This window comes from Lissotriton vulgaris, chromosome 2_1 (assembly GCF_964263255.1).
Source record: "Lissotriton vulgaris chromosome 2_1, aLisVul1.2, whole genome shotgun sequence".
Taxonomy (NCBI): domain Eukaryota; kingdom Metazoa; phylum Chordata; class Amphibia; order Caudata; family Salamandridae; genus Lissotriton; species Lissotriton vulgaris.
In genome coordinates this window covers 647,047,106-647,067,756 of record NC_141687.1, presented here as the reverse complement: position 1 = coordinate 647,067,756, position 20,651 = coordinate 647,047,106, and the positions used below count along the sequence as shown (strand labels likewise).

General features: G+C 47.5%; 1 protein-coding gene across 1 annotated transcript in view; it reads left to right on the top strand.

Moving 5' to 3' along the window:
• Positions 1 to 20,651, top strand: part of VPS13C (vacuolar protein sorting 13 homolog C) — a 2,437,235-nt gene that overhangs the window by 1,457,804 nt on the left and 958,780 nt on the right. The gene's annotated exons all lie outside the window — the stretch shown is intronic.

Genomic DNA, 20,651 nt, shown 5'->3' with positions numbered 1-20,651 from the left:
GGGCAGCACCAATCGGGCCGCTGCCAGAACCATTGCTCCTACAGTTAGGATAAATGTAAGTGTAAAGAATAAAGGTAAAGTACATCAACTTTAGATGGGTAACAGCCTGTAGCTACTGGCTAAATCATTCACTTAGCGACCTCTCAATAGGCATAAGGCATAAACATGACACATCATAGCATGAACACATTAATAGCAGGAAAAACATTAATGGCATGAAGGCATCATCTCGGGCTTCTCCTTAGGGTAACAAGAGAATGTTATGCAAAACCATTTTAGCATAAAAGCCTTAGCATAATCGCCTGAGCGCAGGCCTAGCCTCTGCACATCATAACCTGACGTTAGGCATGAAAACACATTTGACAGAAATCATGTGCATAAATCACCACTGCCGTAGGCCTGGAATGGAAACATCAGGTTAGGCACAGTATACAGAACACCAACGCTGTAGCCTTAGGGGAAAAGAAACCTTAAGCATTAGGCATAAGCGTGTGTGCCTAGAGGCTTCATCCTTAACATCAAAGCATTAGGCATAAAAAGTAAACATCATGGGATTATCGTAGGCACAAGAATACCTTGTATACCAGATCAGCCTAAACCCCCTCACCATGTAGGCGTCATCATGAGCAACACATTAGCAAGCAGTGCCAGCACTAGGGAAGGGCATTGGCATTCAGCATCTCACGTGAGGCATGCAGGCATGAAACACAATTAGCATGGGGGCAATACTGTCACTAGGCATTAATTACAATGTGCATAGATCAACCTCACTGCATTGGACATCAGCATAAACCTTAGCAGCAATGCAATAAGCATAAAACCGTTAGCATTGACACACTAGCATAAATGCACTCTGATCACCACATTAGCGTAAGTGGGGAAAGCGGCACACATTATAAGTGCCATCAGCCTTGCAGGTTAGCCTTTGGCGCCACAGCGCCTGGGGAAAATGGAGCCCCTCTTCCGGGACTCTAAGATTAAAGATGCCCCCTGTTTTGCAGCCACCCTCTCTTCTGCGGCGCAGCTGTGTTGAGTACCAGGAGAATTGGCCCACTGTGTCCTGGGAGCCCCCCTCCGGGGCTACGAACTTCAAAACTGCCCTCAAATGGACACTGAGATGTTGGAGTCCCTCTTCTGGACTCTGCAATTAAGAATGCCCCACAATGTTGCAGCTGCCCGCTGTCAACCAAGCAGGAAGAGGGGAATCCCACCTGCTGGGATTCCCTCGTAGCGCTTTAGAATCCCGGTGCTGCAGACGTCAGCTCCTCTACTCCTGGGCACAGTTTTAGCGCCTTGGCAGACAGCAGAGCACAGTCAACGCGAATATGGCTTTCTGGCAGCACCCCAATCCAGCACACACACAGGGAGATTGAAATATAGCGCTTAGACAGCACAGCGCTGCAGGGGTCAGCTCCTCTTCCCCTGGCACCTTGAATATAGCGCTTGCGAGGCATAAGGTCCCACTAGAAGCTTCAGGGACAGAAGATAGTGTACCTCTTCTGGTAATCAGGAAAACAGTGCCCACCAGGTGCTAGAGTGCAAGCAGAGCAGCACAGTCACTTCAAATATGGCGCTCACCAGGCGCTGGGTGACTCACACTTCCCGTGGTCCCACCCATGGGAGTAGCGCTCCTCACCTCTTTGGAGTGCAGGCAGTCAAAGTATAGCACTCACGAGGTGCTAGGGTAGCAGAGCAGGCAGGCCAGGCTGGGCAAGATCAGCAGACAGTGGGCACTCATCAGTACAGGACAACAGCTCCTAGAAGCAATCATCTCCCATAAAGTGGCACTCCTCCTCACACAGCAATCTTCACTCCAGCAAAGGCTCTCACTGGCCCTGTGGACAGCAGAGGGGTACAGATGGGCTCAGGGGCCAGCACACAGGCCCATGCCGTGGTACCTCCTGGCAGAGTGTCGCCTCTCATTTCAGTCCACCCTCAGTCTGAGCACATGGCATCTCGACTCCTCTACATATACACCCCTCCTCCCACCTACCAGAAAGGGCTGGAAGCTTCTAGAAGGCCCCTGGCCGTTCCAGCCTCACTGTCACTGGGGTAAGTGTAGAGCAACTTGTCACTTCAAACACTAGACCCCCAACCCACCCCCGGCAGGCGGCATAAGCAGACAGAAATGGCGTCCATTTTAAAAGTGACATTTCTGCAATGGTGAAAATAAAGGTGCGTACACCATTACACAGCATTTATTATTTTCCTCCCACACCACACATGGCATATACATTTCCTACCATGGGGGAGATGTCCCCTAAAAGGGGGGGTTCCTAATATACGTATGTAAGGCAGAAAGCACACACACTTTGCACTGCTAACCAGCGCCAGAGTGTCCAACATCCTGAACCCACCAATTCCATCACAGCGAAAGGCCTAGGGGAAAGGCAAAAAGTTTCAGGATGACCTTGAAAGCAGGTCCCAAGTCCTACAGTCTCCCATGGCCTCACAGCATCAGATCACCTAAACAAAAGAGGTTTAGCATCTGCTGCTGCAGTCTGTAGCTACTGCACTACAGGGACACAATCCGGCTCCTCCACTAAGAACACACAGAGGGAAGAAAATAATGCCTCCTACCACCTACTTCTGCCCCTCCCCCCTCCAATGCACAGATAAAATATTTAGGTGTAAGTGTGGGCAAGGAGCACAAGTGCACCCGGTACTGCAGCAGTTACATGCTAGTTTGAACACGCTGGGGTTTCTTCAACTGTGATGATCAGAAGACATGGTTCATTAGTATCAAATTTCAGAGCCCAATGTCCTGCCTCCGAGAAAGCACTTCATAATGTGCTCCTGAAGTTGTGGAAGGAGAAGCAAAACTTGGTCTCCACTGTCTGGCTAGACCATATTCTTAGGGAGGGCTATAATTGGAGTTACTGTCCTTGGTCAAAATGGGTTTCTATTTTCATGAAGAATGGTAAGTGATTAAAAGATACCTCCTGGTGCTACAGCTTTTCTGAACTTCACACCCCAGTTGGGTTGGGTACCAGTGTGGCTGTTGCAGCACAACAGTAATTTACAGAATTAATTTCTTAATTTAGCAAGCACCTAGATGGCATGTGTAGCACAGTCTAAAATATTCAATCCGCTTTTTGGTGTGGTACTAAAGAAAATAGACTTGTGCTCATCTGGTATGCATGTTGGGACCTCTGCATTTTCTTGGCATGGAGGATGATGGCATCTGTACTACAGTGAAATGAAAGCTTTATAGCTTGGATATATCCACTTTGATGGAGCCCTGAATTGCTAAAGACGCTCTTAGTTCAATGACTCTGTTTACCAATCTGGGGGTCAAGGTTGTAAGGCATTAAGATAGCATACCTAATGGCTGTATTATCATGGGAGAGGAATATTCATTATGTCTCGATGGAGCCGGCCAAGAGGCTGTTTGTATCTCCAATGGCTTTACACCATCTATCTATAATGCATGATCCTTTCAGACACGGTTTCATGGTCAGTTCTCCAGGAAATCCCAGACTCAGTCCCCCATCCAAACCCCAACTCTGAATTCATATTTATGCCACATATTGCCCAGTCTGTTCCTGTCAGTAAATAGTTGACTTAGGTCTTTTTTTATATAGACTTAAGAATCATTGGTCTCTAGCCTCGGCGCCTGTGTGCTGGTCATGGATGACTTGTGAAGCTTATTCTTGCCATGGAGACATTGCAGGGTGCAGTGGGAAGTTGCAGCCTCATGATATGAAGTGCACTGAGGCCATATTCATAAGTTATAACTAGTTTAACTTCTCCTTAGCTGCCAGTCTCATGATAAAAAAAGTGTTTGAGTTTCCAGTTCTTGTAGCACCAAGCATTCAAGAATTCCTCTCCTGTGGTCGAATCTCTTCATTGTCACAATTGGGTTATTCTTATACACTCTTACTCTTCTGGTCCTCTCAGTAGGTAAGGAGAGAGGATATGGCAAAGTGGCCAGTGCTGCTGACTCGGGAGCTGGGGCTCTGGCTTTGAGTCTCAGCGTTAATGCAACATTCTGTGTTTCTGGGCAAATCACCATGCCCATGGACAGTGTCTGGATACCCTCACGGGTGATAAGCCATGCTATATAAATCTACAAACGTAACTAATTTAACCTAGGTAGCATAAAAAAGGGTAACATGCAACCTCTAATAGTTAAGTTGCTTCAGGCACCGTGATCCATAGTTCACAGCGGCTGATCCTCCAGTTGGGGGAAATTGTCTACAGTGTCTCATCTAATGGCCCTAGCTCTCCAGATCCAGGGGCAAACAATGATATTCCCAACGAGAGATCATGTTACAAATAAATATTTGAATGACCAGAGAAAGTACAAAGGGTTCTGCTTTGTAGTTTTTTATTTAGGAAATGTCTCTTTGGGTGGGAAAAAAGAGAAAAAAAACAACTCATATGTCTGGGGATAAATTATACAAATCTTATTATTTCGGAAGGCCCATAAACAATTGTTTGTTAACTTTATTGTTTCGTGTTTGAAGAAATTATCTAGAGTTTTTGGTTGCTTATGTGGTTTCTGCATGTGATTGTGGACAACACTCTTTCGAGTCGCACTGCACCTGGAGGGTGGACTCTTTCTCATTCCCACCATTCAATGAGTGTCAATTATCCATTCTCTCTGAATTCTCACCTTGCCAGGTTCTTCTAGTTATATAGAGTGAAGGATCAACCTCAACTTGATTGCGTCCCTTTATATGTAGAGTGTACGATTATCATTGATTGCTTCCCTTTGTATGCTGAGGCCAAGATTTTCACTTCTTCATTTACTATGACTAAGGAAGAGAGAATTATTTGTGAATTCAGGTAACACCATTGCCTCTTCTCTATTCTGCAGTCTCTTCCATCTCTCCTGCATCTTTTTGTCATGTATGGATGTAGAAAGACTCGAACATCAGAACTGCTCTTATTACATTCCTAAGTATGCTCATGGCCAGCAACTGTGGCAGTAGATGTACATTTGCTAACTTTTATTTTAGTTTGAGATGGTGTAATACATTACGTTTTTTGTGTTTTTCAGCATGGGTTTTTGTTAGTTTTTGCTTTTTTATGTTGAATTGTGGCAGTGACAAGGTCTTTACAGGAACTTGAATTGGGGATCGACTCAACTAGAGCCTTCGGCTTTACCTGTGTTACATGACTTTCAACATTGAAATCCTAAACTCATTGGCCAATTCGTTTCTGGAACCTACTGTTAGACTAAAGACTATTTAAGACACTTTTGGAAGTGCTATCAGAGGCTAGCTTTAATTTTATATGCGCAGTGACCATTCTTTTGGCTTGTAAGATGGTAGTTTGTGGCACTGGTGAAACATGATGATCCTTGACTAACCGTATTTACATGTTTTGCCTAGTCTTTGAATTCTCAAATTCAACATTATTTTTCATTTTTCGGAGCGGTTTTCTCTCTTCTTGAGAGCTTGGAGGCACAGTACACCCCTCATTCAATAGATGTATACTGTGCAGGGCCAGAATATCATTATTCCGACGAATAGCAGCAATGGCAGGTCGACATCGGATACCCTTTTGCAGAATGGTGCCATATCAGTGCTCTAGAAAGAAAAGTAGTTTTTCGTCTTACACTCGGAAAATCTTACTAGTATTCTTGATTGTGCGCTTTAATTTTTTTTTTTTTTTAAAGTTAAACTCGTATGATCTTTACATCACTTATCATTTTGCTGGCAAGGATGAAGAGTTTAACTGGGAAGGCGCTACTGATTTCAACTCCAGACTGCTAGCTAACTTTAAAACATCAGCAGTCGAGACACACCAGATGCATTTTTTTCTTAAACAGTATAGTGATTTTTATGATGAGTGTCCATGCTTTGTCCACAGTAATTAATAGAGGGGGTTGTCTTTTGAGTTTGTTTTTCCATTCTTGACGAAGAAACTAACCAGTTGATAAAAAATCTGAGACAGGAAGGACAGAAACATTTGTATACGCTCAGTTTAAATGAGTTACTCCCCTTGAATTCCTGAAATGCAGAAAATATGCTTCTACGTGCATTGCATACATGCTAGCTTTGCACTCGCCCACTCACAATGTTTTTTTCCTCCTGTATAACCAATACCAAAACAGACGTGAATTCCGGACAAGGAGTACCTGCTTAAAGAGGGGACAGAGTTAAATGTAAATGTAAATGTAAATGTTTTGAGCTTGTATAGCGCACAGCTACCCGCAGTGGGTTTCCCGGCGCTTGCTTAGGGAACCCGTCCTGGTATTCCCCTGTGAGATAACCCCGGCAGGGTATCCACAAGGTGAAAGCCAGGCATCCCGCCGCGAGGGGCCGTTGTGGAGATTAAGCAAGCTATTGCCCAGAGTCGCAGAGTGTGAACCCGTGAGTCCAGAAGGCACCGGAGCGAGAATTATCGAGTCCGTGGAATTTTTAGCCCAAGACCCGCCGAGGCGGGGAATTGAACCCTGGTCCAGGGCCGATCTCAGCTTCCGGGTCTGCCGCCTCTAACCCCTGAGCCACACTTCTCCACAACCCCTGAGCCACAAACCACCTGAGATGTCCAGGAGGAGCAGTAGCATAATGCCAGCCCTTGTATGAGGGATTTTGATGTAGCATGGATGTCTTGAAGATGGCGGTCAGGCAATGATGCAGAAGCACAGGAGATGTCCACGAACTGTCCCACGTCTGTTGCTGAGATGCTGGAAGGTCAGTGACTGGCAAGACCACCAACAAGCTTTGGCAAACACAACAGACATGAAGCACGAAGAAATACTGTTTTGCAGACCAGTAAAGTCTTAGGAAATCACCCAGCAAGGGTAAACCAGGACTGGCAATCAGCAAATAGGAGAGCCAGCAGGAACAATAGAGACCCCAGGAGGACCGTCTGGAAGCAGGCACAGGGAGTCGCAGGGAGGCCTCAGCAGCACACAGAAGATGGGTGCCCACGTTCTCATGTCACTGGAGAAGCAGGGAGGACAGGACATCACTCTTGGAGCTGTGTGATGCTGGAGCTTGTTGTAGCTTGAAGATCTTCAGTGAGGAGAGGCAACAAGCCTTGGCAATGGGAAACAGAAGCTGTGCACAGGGATGCAGTTCCAGTTGGCTGGAGAGGTATTACAGTCCTCCAAGTTGCAGGAAAGACTGTTCAGGTCTCTGGAGAGCCAAAAAAACACCACCTTTATTGCAGAGCTGGGAGGTGTCTGTGGGACAGCAGGATCCACAAGTCGGTCTTTGTTGTCTAGATGCCTGTGGATTCAGATGAGTGACTCTTTCACTCCATGGGAAAATCCTTCTTGCTATCTTGGTGACTTTGAAGGATGCACACCCACGGAAGTTGTAGAACTTGGAAGAGCACGTAGATGAAGTTGCAGTATGAGTCTTCCTACTAGAGACTATCTTTGTTCAGTTCAGTGCCCAACAGCAAAAGAGTCTTTAGATAAATCTTCAGGCGAAGCCAGTCTGTTCTTGAAGGCGAAGTCTGGACAAATCTAAAAATCTACCTTCAGGGAAGCCCTTAATTAACTCACAAGGTGGTAGGACTGCTTCTGCGGTAACCCACCTATTTGGAGGTGTCAGGGATGCTACTCTGGTGGCTTAACCAATCAGATGCTCCTAGGGGCCTCTGCCCATCTAAGATTCAAGATGGCATAATCAAGTGGCCACCTGAAGGAGCTCTGGGCACCTCCCAGGGAAAGAGCTGGACGGGGGTGAGAGGGCATGTCACTCCCTTGTCCTTTGTGTAGTTTCACAGCGGAACTGGCCCGTATCGTTCGGCGCCCAAGGAGCTGTCCAAGGGAGTACCCCAGGGCTCGTGTTTGAGTCTTACTTTTTTCAACATCTATATTGCTCCCTTGGCCAATCTACTGAGGACACCTGGGTTTATTCCCATATCACACACCGAGGATACTCAGTTACTCTTTCCATTCGATAAATTCACCTCGTCGGTACAGCAGGCCTTCTCTAATGGGATGAGAGCCCTATACCACTGGATGAAGAATAATTTCCTCCTGTGTAAAGTGGGAAAAACAGAGATTATGCTCTTCGGAGAGGCCCCCCTCTTATGGACGCCAGATTGGTGGCCGACTGACCTAGGCCCCCATCCTGCCCCAAAGTCAATATTCAAGAATCTGGGTATTCGTTTGGATTAAGCCCTTATTTTGAAGGAGAATGCTGCTCAGACAGTTGGTTCTTGTTTCCATATATTAGGCCTGCTCCGTCGAGTCTTCCCTCTGCTTCCTGACTCTACCCGGAAAACTTTAGTCCAGGCGCTGGTATTGAGTAGTCTGGATTACTGTAACGGCCAGCTGATTTCCGCTAATGACGCTTCACTCAGCAGACTGCCGGTAGTCCAGAATACGGCCGCACTGTTGATCCTCAATGCTCCCTCCAGAACCCCCTCTCGCCCTCTTCTTATTAAGTTGCACTGGCTCCCTATCCGCCAAAGGGTCAGATTTAACATCTGCTGCACCATTCACAAGTCACTGCTTAATTTGGGTCCTTCCTACCTCTCGGAGAAATTCATGCCATATGTACCATCAAGGTCCCTCCGCTCGAGTGCTAAATACCTTCTTGTGGTGCCTCGAGTAAGAAAGGCAAGCTTAGAAGAAAGAGCGCTCTCCCATCTTGGCCCTGGATACTGGAATGAGCTTCCCTTTTCTTTGAGACAGTGCTCGTATCACTTATAATTCAGGAAGCTGCTGAAGACAACTCTTTTTTTTGTGCCTGATCTTGCTGGAACCACATCACACCCTCACGGTCCGTCCTAACCGCAGAGATACATCTTCAGGGGGTCGATTCTAGCGCTATACAAAAAATAAAATAAATAGAGCAGGAGCCAAGGGCTCCTGAACCAGCCAAACTGATTTATGCAAGGAGGGCACCAAATGTGCACTTCAAAGTAGTCAGGAGGCGCTCAGAAGCACCCCAACCCTAGCCTAATTAAGCTCAGAAGCAGGAAGGCAAAACAGTGTCTGGGGTCGGCAGCAGCAGTGGCTTGCTCGCAGACACTGCAAGGCTCCACCGGTAGGCCTGGGGGGGTCCTCTAAGGAGCCCCTGTAGGAGGCTGGCTTTGTATATAGTGCACACTTATTTAAGTGAAGCACCCAACACTAATCCAGACAACCCTTACAGTGATTTTAGTCGTCGATGACAACCATAGAATGCTCTCTTAGTGGTAGCTGTGGAGAGCAGTCTTTAGACTTAGTCCAGAAGGAGTGTCAAGCAGCTTGTTTTAACAGTACTAATCATATAGTGTAGATTAAGTGGAAAAGAAAGTGTAGTTATAAAAATATGCATTTATTATAAACACTCATTAACAGATTGATATATCTACAACCCAGGGATATAATCACAATACTTCAACCGTAGAACAAATAAGTAACACAAATACACAGTGGTCTCCAAGGGGAGATCAAACCATATACTATTAAAGTGGAAGACGAACCATGACTGAGGTAGAGACTGGACCCAGAAGACTTAGAAGAGCTGGAGACCCAAGGAAACACCCAAGATGAGTACCCAGGTACCCCACGGAGGCAATGTGCAGAGTGGAAAAGCGACTGTGTGCTCAATACAAGTCAATGGGAAAGCCGCTGTTGCAATTTTCAAGACGAAGGACCCTCCGCAGAGGATCCTAAAGAAACCCCATGGAAACTGGAAGGTTGGAGAGTCACCCCACCCATGGATACCATCTATACCACAAGGTAATCCGGGTGCATAGGAGTGAAGTGACTCCGTGGACCACAATGGAGGACTTCAGTGAAGATGCCTCTGGCAAAGAAGATGGAAGAGTCTGGTGGAATCCAAGGGTGGATTCTTGAAAAGGAGTACCTGGGGAAAGTGTCTATGCCACTCGGGAGTGGCCAGGAGGCATGGAAAACCAATATCACCACTGAATGAAGATGCAGGGGAGTTGCAAGTGACCTTGTCGCTGCAGCTGTGAGCACCAGGTGATGCTGTGGAAGACCAAGAACCGTTCACAAACTGTCCCATGTCGAAAATTGAGAGCCAGGGGTTCGGTGTCTGGCGGTAGCACCAACAAGTCTTGGCAGCAGCAACAGAGGAGTAAAACAAAGAAGGTATCAGCAAGATCCAAGGGACTCCCCAAACACAGGAGAGTTAAAGCTAACCCTGAGCTAGCAGGGGAGCCCACTGGAGCCAAAGAAGACCTTCAAGATGACCCACAGGCCGAAGGCACAGGAGCCACAAGAGGACCTCGAGCAGCTCTCCAAGAATGGAGGCCCACGGTGCAGAGGATGTGGTGAGGATGAAGATCTTGGTAGCAGGAGATGCTGAAGGCTCGATTCTCTTGGAGCCCGAAAATCTCTGGAGAAGAGAGTCAACAAGCCTTGGCAAGTCAATATGGTGCACAGGGGTACTGTTCCAATGGTTCTGCCAAGGGATACTGGCTTCAAACCTACATAGAAGTTAGTGCAGACCTCGAGGGAGTTGCAGAATGAACACCTGTGTTTTTTAGCCTTTCAGAGTGCATTGGATGTCTGGTGCAGCAGACCGGTCAGCTTAGTTGCAGTGCCTGCAGATGCAGGGGAGTAACTCCTTCTCTCCAAGGAAGATTCCTTGGGTGTCTTTGATGTCCACAGGCCTGTGGAAGAACCTGGATGGAGCCCAGGCACAGATGACGCATAAGACTGGCAGGATGATGAGACTTGGTGCAGCAGGAGTCTTTCAAATGCAGTGAAGTCCAACATGCCCAGACGGTTTAAGATGAAGTGGTTTTGGATCTGAATCTTGTCCCATGACGAATCCGAAGAGCCACCCATACTAAGCCCTTAAGTACCCAAAGGAAAAGGTTCAGACGATTCAGGGGTCCCTCCCAGAAGAGGCTGGACAGATGGGAGGATACTGCCAAGTCGTCTGTCCAGTTTCTCGCCAGAGTGGGAACCAATGGATCCCTGAACTAGTTCCAACTGGAGTTAGGCAAGGAGTGCACCAAACATGCCCTTTAAAGCAGTCTGGCGGCGCTGGCAAGCACTCCCACCCCAGTGAAATATTAAGTTCTGTCTGGGAGGTGGTTACATCTCCTGATGACAGGAAACCTATTGTTCTATCTTCTCTTGCTCGAGCCTGGCTCAACAGCAGGAGGGCAGAATTGTTTCTGTGGTCGGCAGCGGCACTTGCTTGCTGTTAGACCCTGAATGGTGGGTACCAGGAATACAGGGGGGCTACCTTGGGGAGCCCCCAGTAGATGAGATCCTACATACAACACTGGAATCTGGGTTGGAGTAGGAGTTCAACATGTTTGATACCAAACCGGTTTCGGTGAAGCAAATATATAGTTAGACATCTTGTAATTGACTTGATGTCTACTATATGTATAAAATGGATGACCGCACTTACAAAGCCCGGAGAATCGAAACCTAGGTTTATAAGGGGTGTCCTGCTCATGCAGAGCACCCTCACACTTCTAACCAAGCACCCTGCCTTCAGGATTGAAAGGCCTACCTTAGGGGTGACTTATAGGTTTTAAGTTGAGTGACCTCAGATATAAGGAAACTTATATCTGTTGTGAGTGGTGCTTGCACCAGGTCACACAGGCTGCAATGGCAGGCCTGTGGACACAGTTTGCGTGGTCTCTCATGGGTGGCATAATACATGCTGCAGCCCTTGGGATACTCCTGGTGTACCAATGCCCTAGGTACCTCCATACCATATACTAGGGACTTAGAAAGGTACACCAGTATCCAATGAGGAAGGTACCAAAGTGCTTAGCATAGCCAACTTTAGGGAGGGCGCACAGTGACTGGGGTCCTGATTAGCAGGATCTCAGTCCGACTAGTCTGAAAACAGACTGACACCAGCAAAAAATGGGGGTGACCATGAAAGCAGATCCTACTTTCCTATAGCCCCCCCCAAGTACGTGGTATCATGCAACTAAAACTGAACACTTTATTGCAACATGTTTGATACCAAAAATGACTGGGTTTGGTGAAGCTATTATGTAGTTGGATTTTTCGACTTGGACAGTGTCCACTGCATTTATTAAAATGGCCTCCACACACTTATAAAGCCAAACAATGGACTACGAGATTTGTAGGGGTATCTTTGGTCATGCATAGCCACCCTCACACTTAGACCATGTGCCCTGCCTGTGGGTTGTAGGACTTACCTTAGGTGTGATGTATACATTTTAAATGCAGTGCCAGCAATTTAAGGGAAAACTTATTTCTCAAGTGAAAGGTGTATGCACCATTTCACGCAGGCTGCAATGGCAGACACAGTTTGCATGGGCTCCCATGGGTGGCACAATACATGCTGCAGCCCATGGGAGCCCCCTGGTATACAAATTTCCTATGTACCTTAGTACCATATACAAGGGACTTACAGGGGTACACCAGAATGCCAATTGTGAGGTGTACAATACACTTACTGGTAAATTTAGGAGAGAGAGCACAGACACTATTGTCCTGATTAGCCTTGTGGAACTCACTGCCCCTACAACTGCGCTCCGAAGCCAGTCTCTTCAGGTTTCGTAAACTTTTAAAAACTTTTTTGTTCTCTGTTTAATCCTTGCATTCTTGTAGCTGTGTTATGTTCTGATAAGCGCGGGGATGCCTATTGGTAACCAGGCGCTATACAAAACTCGGAATAATAATAATAATAATAATTAGCAGAATCCTAGTGTATTGCACTAAAAAAAAAAATGGCACCAGGCAAAAAGTGGGGGTAAGTATGCCAAAAAGATACTATTTCCCTACAGGCACTCTCTTTTGCCTCATTTAATTTAATTTCTATCTTCGATTCTTTTCAGTGTGGCCCTTTTCTTTGGTTTGTTTTACTATTTGTAACACATGGGTTTCTCATATTGTGTTCCTATTGGTTCAGGCCTAGGTTCCAAACCTTCTGTCTTCTTGTGTTCCTGAGCCTGTTTGTTTTCAGCAGTCTTGTATACGTGTGTCTGTTTTATGCATATCTGTCATCACAACCGTGGGGTAGCTGTTGTCTGTTCTTTTTTACCCTCTTCACCTGGGGAACCAGTCCCCTTGATTGTTGGATCCTTGCCTGGTATCCTTATTTCACAGAGTATGCGTTTTCCCTTTCTTTCCTGTATCTTCCTCCCTCCACTCCCACCTTTGTGGCATCCCCCTTTTTGCTATGCGAGAGGATGCATTACAGCCCCCTTCTTTGATATGTGTCTTTCATTACTTTTTCTTCAGGCATATCCTACCTCTTCTCTTGTTTCCATGAAATGTTGGTGAAGTTTCTTAACTGTTTCTCCTGCTTCTGTAAGTTGGACAACGTGTATTTGTCCTAATCAACTATCTGATGCCTTTAGTTTCCACAAGCCCTTCATTTCACTCTGGTGGTCTTCCTCTTTTCCTTCATGATGGACTATCCACAAGCTGTTATTCCTTGCTTCTCCTGCTACCGCCTGCTGGCACCTTTCCTCCTTCTATGGCGTTGGTTCATGGGCCTTGTACTCCTATATTGGACACTGCCTTCCACTTCTCATTCTTATGGCATTATGTTGCTGTTTCCCATCCTTGTCTTTCTTTCTCCACCTCAGCTACTATTGTAACTCTTCTTTTCCATTGTAGGATATGTTGTCGCTGTCCTTCCTTGGTTACCTCTGTTGTTGGAGAATCCTTCATTCCTCCACTTCTCATCCTCCCGCTTACTGGCGGTAGACATGGGTTACCTTCAGAGGAGTGGATATGCTTTGCTGTACCCTGTACGACTTGTGTGTCTACGGGGATTTTTATGTTTTTCATATGCCTAGTTATCCTAATATGCATTTATCCTTTAATGCATCTACATGTGTGGACCTATAAGTTGAACGGAACTATTGTGGATATTTTTAAGTTTGTGTTTACACAGATTGTCGTCTGGCCTTCTGTACGGTGTACTTCGCTGCATCTTACCTCCATTCTGCTTGGTGACCTGATTCACCATTCTTGGTTATAGTTGTTGTTTCCTTCCTTTTTATCTATGACCGTCTGTTACATTACCCAAGGGTGTTTTCTCTACCTTTGTGGTTCTCTGTTTAAGAGCGGTTTCCTTACTGTTATTGTTTTCCTATTGATGCTCTTCAGCATTCATTGCTCTCTTTTTCTCCATCGTTCTTTCATTGGAGGTTCATTTTTTTGATCTCTGTTTCTCAGGGTTGTTCCTTCTACGATTGGTGGGTGCTTTTATTTGCTGTATGTGTTACTGTGGATGAGTGGGACGTGTCTGCTCCTTCCTTTTGATTTTGGGCAGGGACTCCATAGACTTTTGTACTTGGTCCCCTTACATTCCCCAGTCTTAGGTTGCATGCGCTTTGGGGCTACCTCTTTTACTGGTTCTGTTCAGTGTCTCACGGGCTTCTGGCTTTCTACTCCCTACGGGCTACCTACTGTCCTTCTAGGGGATCAATCCTTTTGGTGAGCATCCCCGATCATTTTTTGGATTGTCTGATCCTTTCTAATTTTCAGACCGACTTCTCCTTTTGAGGGTTTTTAGTACGGTCAGTTCGCAGCCCCTTCTCCTGCGATGGTGTTGCTTGGTTAAACGATTTTAAGACAAGGATTCTGCAGCGAGATGTCCCTATCATATGAACAGGTTACTTACCTTTAATAACACCTTATCTGGTAGAGACAAGACCTAGCCGCAGATTCCTTATCGATCCACCCCTCCTCACCACTCTGCAAACTGAAGATCTGTTGCCTCCAAGATCTCCTCTTAGATACTACTTCAGTTCTTTTAATCTGTACTTGTTGATACAAGTTTCCTTTTCAGCACACTATTTCCTGAGATTGTTTTTCTATATGGCTTGCTTGGCTGGCGTGGAAATAGTTACAAAAGAAACTGACGTCAGCGCCTCGGGGAGGGCTTATATGGACTCCGTTGACATCACATTCAAGAGATGATGATGTGGAGTTGCTAGACACCCCAAACTAACATGCGGAGGTCCTGCTGGAAACGTTTCTGAATCCAGCCTGGCACCTGCAGAGGATTTTAAGATAGGGAAGCTGTGGTTAGATCTTGTCTCTACCTGACAAAGCGTTACAGAAGGTTAGTAACTTGTTTGTCAGCAGATGTACCAGAATTAGGATTTTCAATGCCGACGTGAAGCACTGCATGCACAAGATGATTGCTATGTTGAAATGAGTGTGACACCAAAATGTGGCACGCATTGGTCTCAGCTTGATGCATGTGCAGAGACACGCACATGTGGGAGGTGTGTGCGTTACCCTTATGAAGCAATACATTGTGGCACCAATGTCTGATGCAATATATTTCCTTATTTTTCAGATACTCTTTGGATTGGCAAGTTTAATACTACCTTGTGCATGCGTTGATTTAGAATTCATGCCACCTGAAAATTTCTATGTAAAGGATACCCTTTTCCCGGGGGAGTACTAGGAAAACAAACCCACCATGGCACAAGTCCAGGACTTAATAGGCCAGTAGTGTAGGGCTAAAACATCTTCGCAAATTAAAGGGTCATCGGACCATAAATCCTCAATCCTCTTTATAGTTATTTTTAATACACCCACTAATAATGCTAAAGGATATTTTGGGAGTGGATGGAGAATTTATATTTAATTTTCTGATGGATACATCTGCCTGTGGATTCCTCACCTTATGAATATCCACTGCGCCAGCATTCCGTGGAAATCTTTTCCTAGCCTTTCACACTGACGAGGTTGTCACAATGCATGGATCCGCACACCGTCTGAGCCATAAGAGAACCACGTCGGCGTAATGACGTTCGTTCCCTTTTTTCCGTGCCGTCGACGCATAAAGGTTTTCTAGCTCGCTCCATAGTCTGTGCAGTTACTTTGTTATTCATTCTGCTTTTACTGTATCTAGAAGAGATGACGTCTTCAAGGTACTCTGGATTTAAGCCCTACAGGGAATGTGGGGGGCACATGTCCATCACTGACCCCCGTGAAGATTGTTTATGATGCTTATCGTCAGATCATGACGTGGAGGACAGATCATGTTGCAGAAAAATGAACCTAAAGCACTTCAGGAACGGGAAGCCAAGTTGTTCCTGGCCAAGGCGAAGAAAGAAGGTAAAGGGCATAAGTGTGATAAGTCGAAGTCATTGACTTCACATACATCGAAGTCGAGAAAGCACAAGAAAAAAAGAAGACATAAATCTCCGCACAGCTCGACGAAGGGTAAGGCTTCTAGGTTTCCTTCGCCTGCCCCTCGACGTCGCTGTAAAGACTTTGTATCTCCTTCGCCTCTCCTTCTCCTCGTGCGACTCCGGAGAAGTCTCCTTCGCCTAGAGGCACTCTGGCACAGTCTCCGGAGCTGAGAGATTCACCAGCTTCAGACGCCGAGCCAGTTCATGATGTTCCATCTTCTCCTGTGCCTGAGTATGACCCGGTGGATTCGGCAGTGAATCCGGTTGTTCCGATGTCGGACACTCCCTGCTTGGATACTAGTTCGAATCCATATCCCCAATTCCCGGCTCCTGCAACCCGTCGCATTTTTTAAATGCTATGTACGGTGTTTTTTCAATGGAGGTTTTTCCATCCGGAGCACCTTTTTGTCCCAGGAATCCGCTGGCTTTCAACTTGGGAGTGCCCCAGAAATCTGCCCAAGCACCCTTTATGCTGATGGCGCCGTCATGGCAATTTCCAGCGCCCAGAGTCTCCACGCCGATGATAGAATCTTTTGCGCCGTCTGGTAAGTCCTCCTCTCCACTTCGTGTGGATCTCGTGCCTCCTTCGGAACCTCCTTTGACACCGGCTCCGGAGCAGTCGGCGCCACGTACAGCACCACCGATGCCGCGTCCGCTGATTTGTTCATGAAAAGAGGCTCAGAGGGTTATAGAAGAGGAGCAGTATCTTAGAGAGGAGGTAGAGGAGGGGGAGTTGGAAGAGTCTCTGGATGAATTCAAGGGAATTCAGGAGGCGAGTGGTTTAGATACCTCTCCAGAGTGGGAACTCTCTTCTACAAGGGCTTTGCCTCCTCAAGAGGTAGCTCCCTACCACTTGGTGATGAGGAAAACTGCAGAGCTTTTGGATTTACAGGTACCTACTGCTGAATATAAGCCAAATTTGTTGACTGAGGTTTTGGATTTACCTTCCTCCACAGTTGAGCCTTTGTTAACTTTTAATGAAGCTTTATTGGATCCTATCCTCGAGGTTTGGCGTAAACGACTCTCTTCACCTGCCGTTTCTAAGGCTGTGGCTAGAAAGTAAAGGATCGCACCAGGAGATCCAACATTTCTCTCTTCTCATCCTTCTCCAGAGAGTTTAGTGGTGCAGGCATCCTGCTACAAGCAATCTTCGGGTACCTTTCCTCAAGCCCCAGCTGACAGGGACTGAAAAAAATTGGAACAGTCATCTAAAAAGGTTTTATCCTCTTCTAGAATGGCTCTGAAATCGACCAATGACACTGGTCTATTCGGCCGTTACATACATGCTTTGATGGACTCAGCGAAACAATTGACCCCCCAAGTTACCCGACGAGGATAAAGGAAACTTTATGGAGGTTCTGTCAGATGCTCAGGCGGCGGCTAGACCGGTCATTCAATCAGGTCTGGATACGGCTGACTCCGTTGCCAGAATTATGGGCTCTTCCATTGTTACAAGAAGGCAGGCTTGGCTTCGTTCGTCTGGATTTTCCCCTGTTGTCCAGTCCACTCTTGTTTATTTGCCTTTTGACGGGTCAAAGCTCTTTGGGGAAAAAGCAGATTCGGCCTTGCAAAGGTTTAAGGATAGCAGAGCCACAGCAAAGTCCTTGGGATCGCAGCCCCAGTCGAGAGGTTTTGGCTACAAGAAACATCGAGGCTTTGGAAGGTCTTCCCTTCGCACCTTCCGTCAACCTCCGCAGCAGCAGCAACATTCACTCTATAAATCTTATAGAGAGGGTGCCGAAGGTCACCAACGTGGGTCTGCCCGCAATCTCTCCTCCTTCTCTTCTGCCTCCCTTGCTCCCTCTGGTACCGCAGGAAAGCAGCCCTAGATACCCAATCCTGGATCATGTGGGTCCTGTAGGGGGTCAGCTGCCTCACTTTCTGCAAGGTTGAAAATTGGTCACAACGGACCTTTGGGTTTTAAACCTTGTGGAGAATGGGTACACCCTTCCTTTTCGGGAATTTCTTCCTCCTTACTCTCCTTGCCCAGGTTTTTGTTAAGAGGACCATTTGCTTCTTCTGCAGAAGGAGGTTATTACTTTACTTCAAAAAGGTGCGATAGAGGTAGTTCCAGAGCAGGAAAGTGTTCAAGGATGCTACTCCCGGTATTTCCTGATCCCCTAAAAGGACAGTAGGTTATGTCTAATCCTGGACCTCAGGGTCTTGAATTTCTACCTGAACAGGAGAAATTCAAGATGCTGACCCTTGCTCTGGGGCTGCAGCAAGAGGACTGGATGGTGTCAATCTACTTACAGGATGTGTATTTTCAAATCCCCATCCTGAAGTCGCACAGGAAGTATGTCCGTTTTACGGTTGGATCGCAACACTACCAGTTTGCGGTCCTCCCGTTTGGTCTTACTACTGCCCCGTGAGTCTTCACAATGGTGATGGCAGTGGTGGCTGCTCGTCTCAGAAAATTGGGTATTCCTTTTTTCCCTTATCTGGAGGACTGGCTGCTCAAAGCGGAGTCGCCAGAGATAGTGCTTCATCTTCTGCGGGTAACATCTCAACTGTCGTTCAACTTGGGTTTTTCAATCAATGTGCCCAAATCTCACCTGGTGCCCTCTCAGCGCAACCTGTTCATAGGGGCGGTACTGGACGCTACTGTGTGTCGAGCATTTTCTCCTCCACACAGAATTATTGACATTCAGGAGATAATCCCTTTATTCCACAATGGAGCGATTGTTCCCGTTCTGAAGGTCCTTCGCCTGCTCGGTCTATTCGCCTCCTGCATTCTGTTGGTCAACCAGGCACGCTGGCAGATGAGGGTGTTCCAGTGGTGTCTCCGCAGGCAGTGGTATCAGCACAACGGAGATCTCAGGGAGTCAGTCAGGATCTCCAGAGAAGCTGTGGTGGATCTGTCTTGTTTGAGTGTGGAGAGCAATCTTTCTCAAGAAAAGCCCTTTCATCGGTGGCCACAGTGATAACTAATGCCTCTACCCTAGGGTGGGGTGCTCATCTGGGGGATCTGGGGATCAAGGGTCTTTGGTCTCCAGAGGAGAGATTGCTTCATATCCATCTTCTGGAATTGCGGGTAATACGATTGGTACTCAGGCCTTTCTCCCTTCCCTTTGCGGTCAGTCGATTCAAGTCCTGACGGACAACACTACCGCAATGTGGTATGTCAACAAGCAGAGAGGAGTAGGATCGTACTATCTCTGCAGAGAGGCGTTACATCTTTGGTCCTGGGCTCAGGGCCATCTGATTTGCTTGATGGCAAATCATCTGGCCGGGGGTGCTGAATGTGCGTGTGGACAGTCTCAGTCGGCAGTTCTCCGCCAACCACGAGTGGAGGCTTCATCCGGAGTTGGTTCGACACATCTTTTGGATGTGGGGGGACTCCTCAGTGGACCTGTTTGCCACTCTCGAACACGCACTGCCCTTCATTCTGCAGTCTCCAGTTTCTGATGCAGGGGGCATTGGGGGACGTGTTTTAGTTGAGTTGGAGCTCACAACTCCTTTACGCGTTTCCTCCAATACACTTGATTCCTCGGGTTCTGCGGAAGATTCACCAAGATGGGGCCGAAGCCATTTTGATCGCCCCAGATTGGCCAAGCAGGGTCTGGTACACAGATCTTCTTCACCTCTCATCACACCCTCCACTCTGTCTCCCTCTCAGGGCAGACCTCCTCTCGCAGTCAGAGGGGCAGGTTCTACACCCCCACCTCCTGAGCCTGCACCTTCATGCCTGGAGATTGAACGGGGCAACCTGAATTCCTTGTCTCTCCCACCTGATGTGGTGGATGTTATTATCTGAAAGAGACACGTTAGTGATAGATTCCTTACCTTAGAATATCCCCAGGCGTCAGACTGGATCCGGAAACTTTTGCGTAGCAGTACCTTTGCGCGTCGGTAGGCGTCATCTGCGGCTCCGTGTCCGTCGTCGGCGTCGTGGGCGCCGTGATAACGTCGTCGGAGTACTTAGACGCCGCCTCCGCGTGCTGACGTCAGTTCTTCTTTTTCCGCGCTAGCCAGCGCAGATCTGGAAAAAGCAGTAACCCTAGTCAATTTTTGACTAACTTTTTGGGATAATTTTTGATCATTTCTCGAAGTCTTGCGACTCTGATCGGTGCCGTAGGGATGCCAGGTTTCAAGCACTGCGAGGATTGCGACTGCACGATGTCAGTCACGGATCCTCACCACCTGTGCCTCACTTGTCTAGGCGTCGACCACGACGACAAGGCCTGCTCCGACTGCCGGGCCCTCCCTTTGAAAGCCAGGCGGGAGCGGTCCCGCAGGTGACTCTAACTCCGGCAGTCGGCCCCGCGCCGCGTGAGGTCCCGGTCCCACGGGAGGTCGAGGGACAGGTTGCGGGGACGGAGCCACCACAGCTGCGTGAGTCGGCACCACTCCTCCGGGTCGAAATCGTCGTCAGGTAAGAAGCACAAGAAGTCGAAGAGGCGTCATCGATCTTCCGACTCCCCCGACGCTCGCGCGATACGGCCGGGGGTTCGGGTGACACTGCCCACGCGGCTACTTTGGAGTCGCGGGCGTTGCGACCCGCCCCACACCCTCCGGTCCCTGGGCGAGACGCGACGCAGGAGGAGATAGAGCGCTCTCTCATGGCCATGAGGTCCCTTTCTCCTCCGACGGGCTCCGCGGCGCCTTCGGGCCCA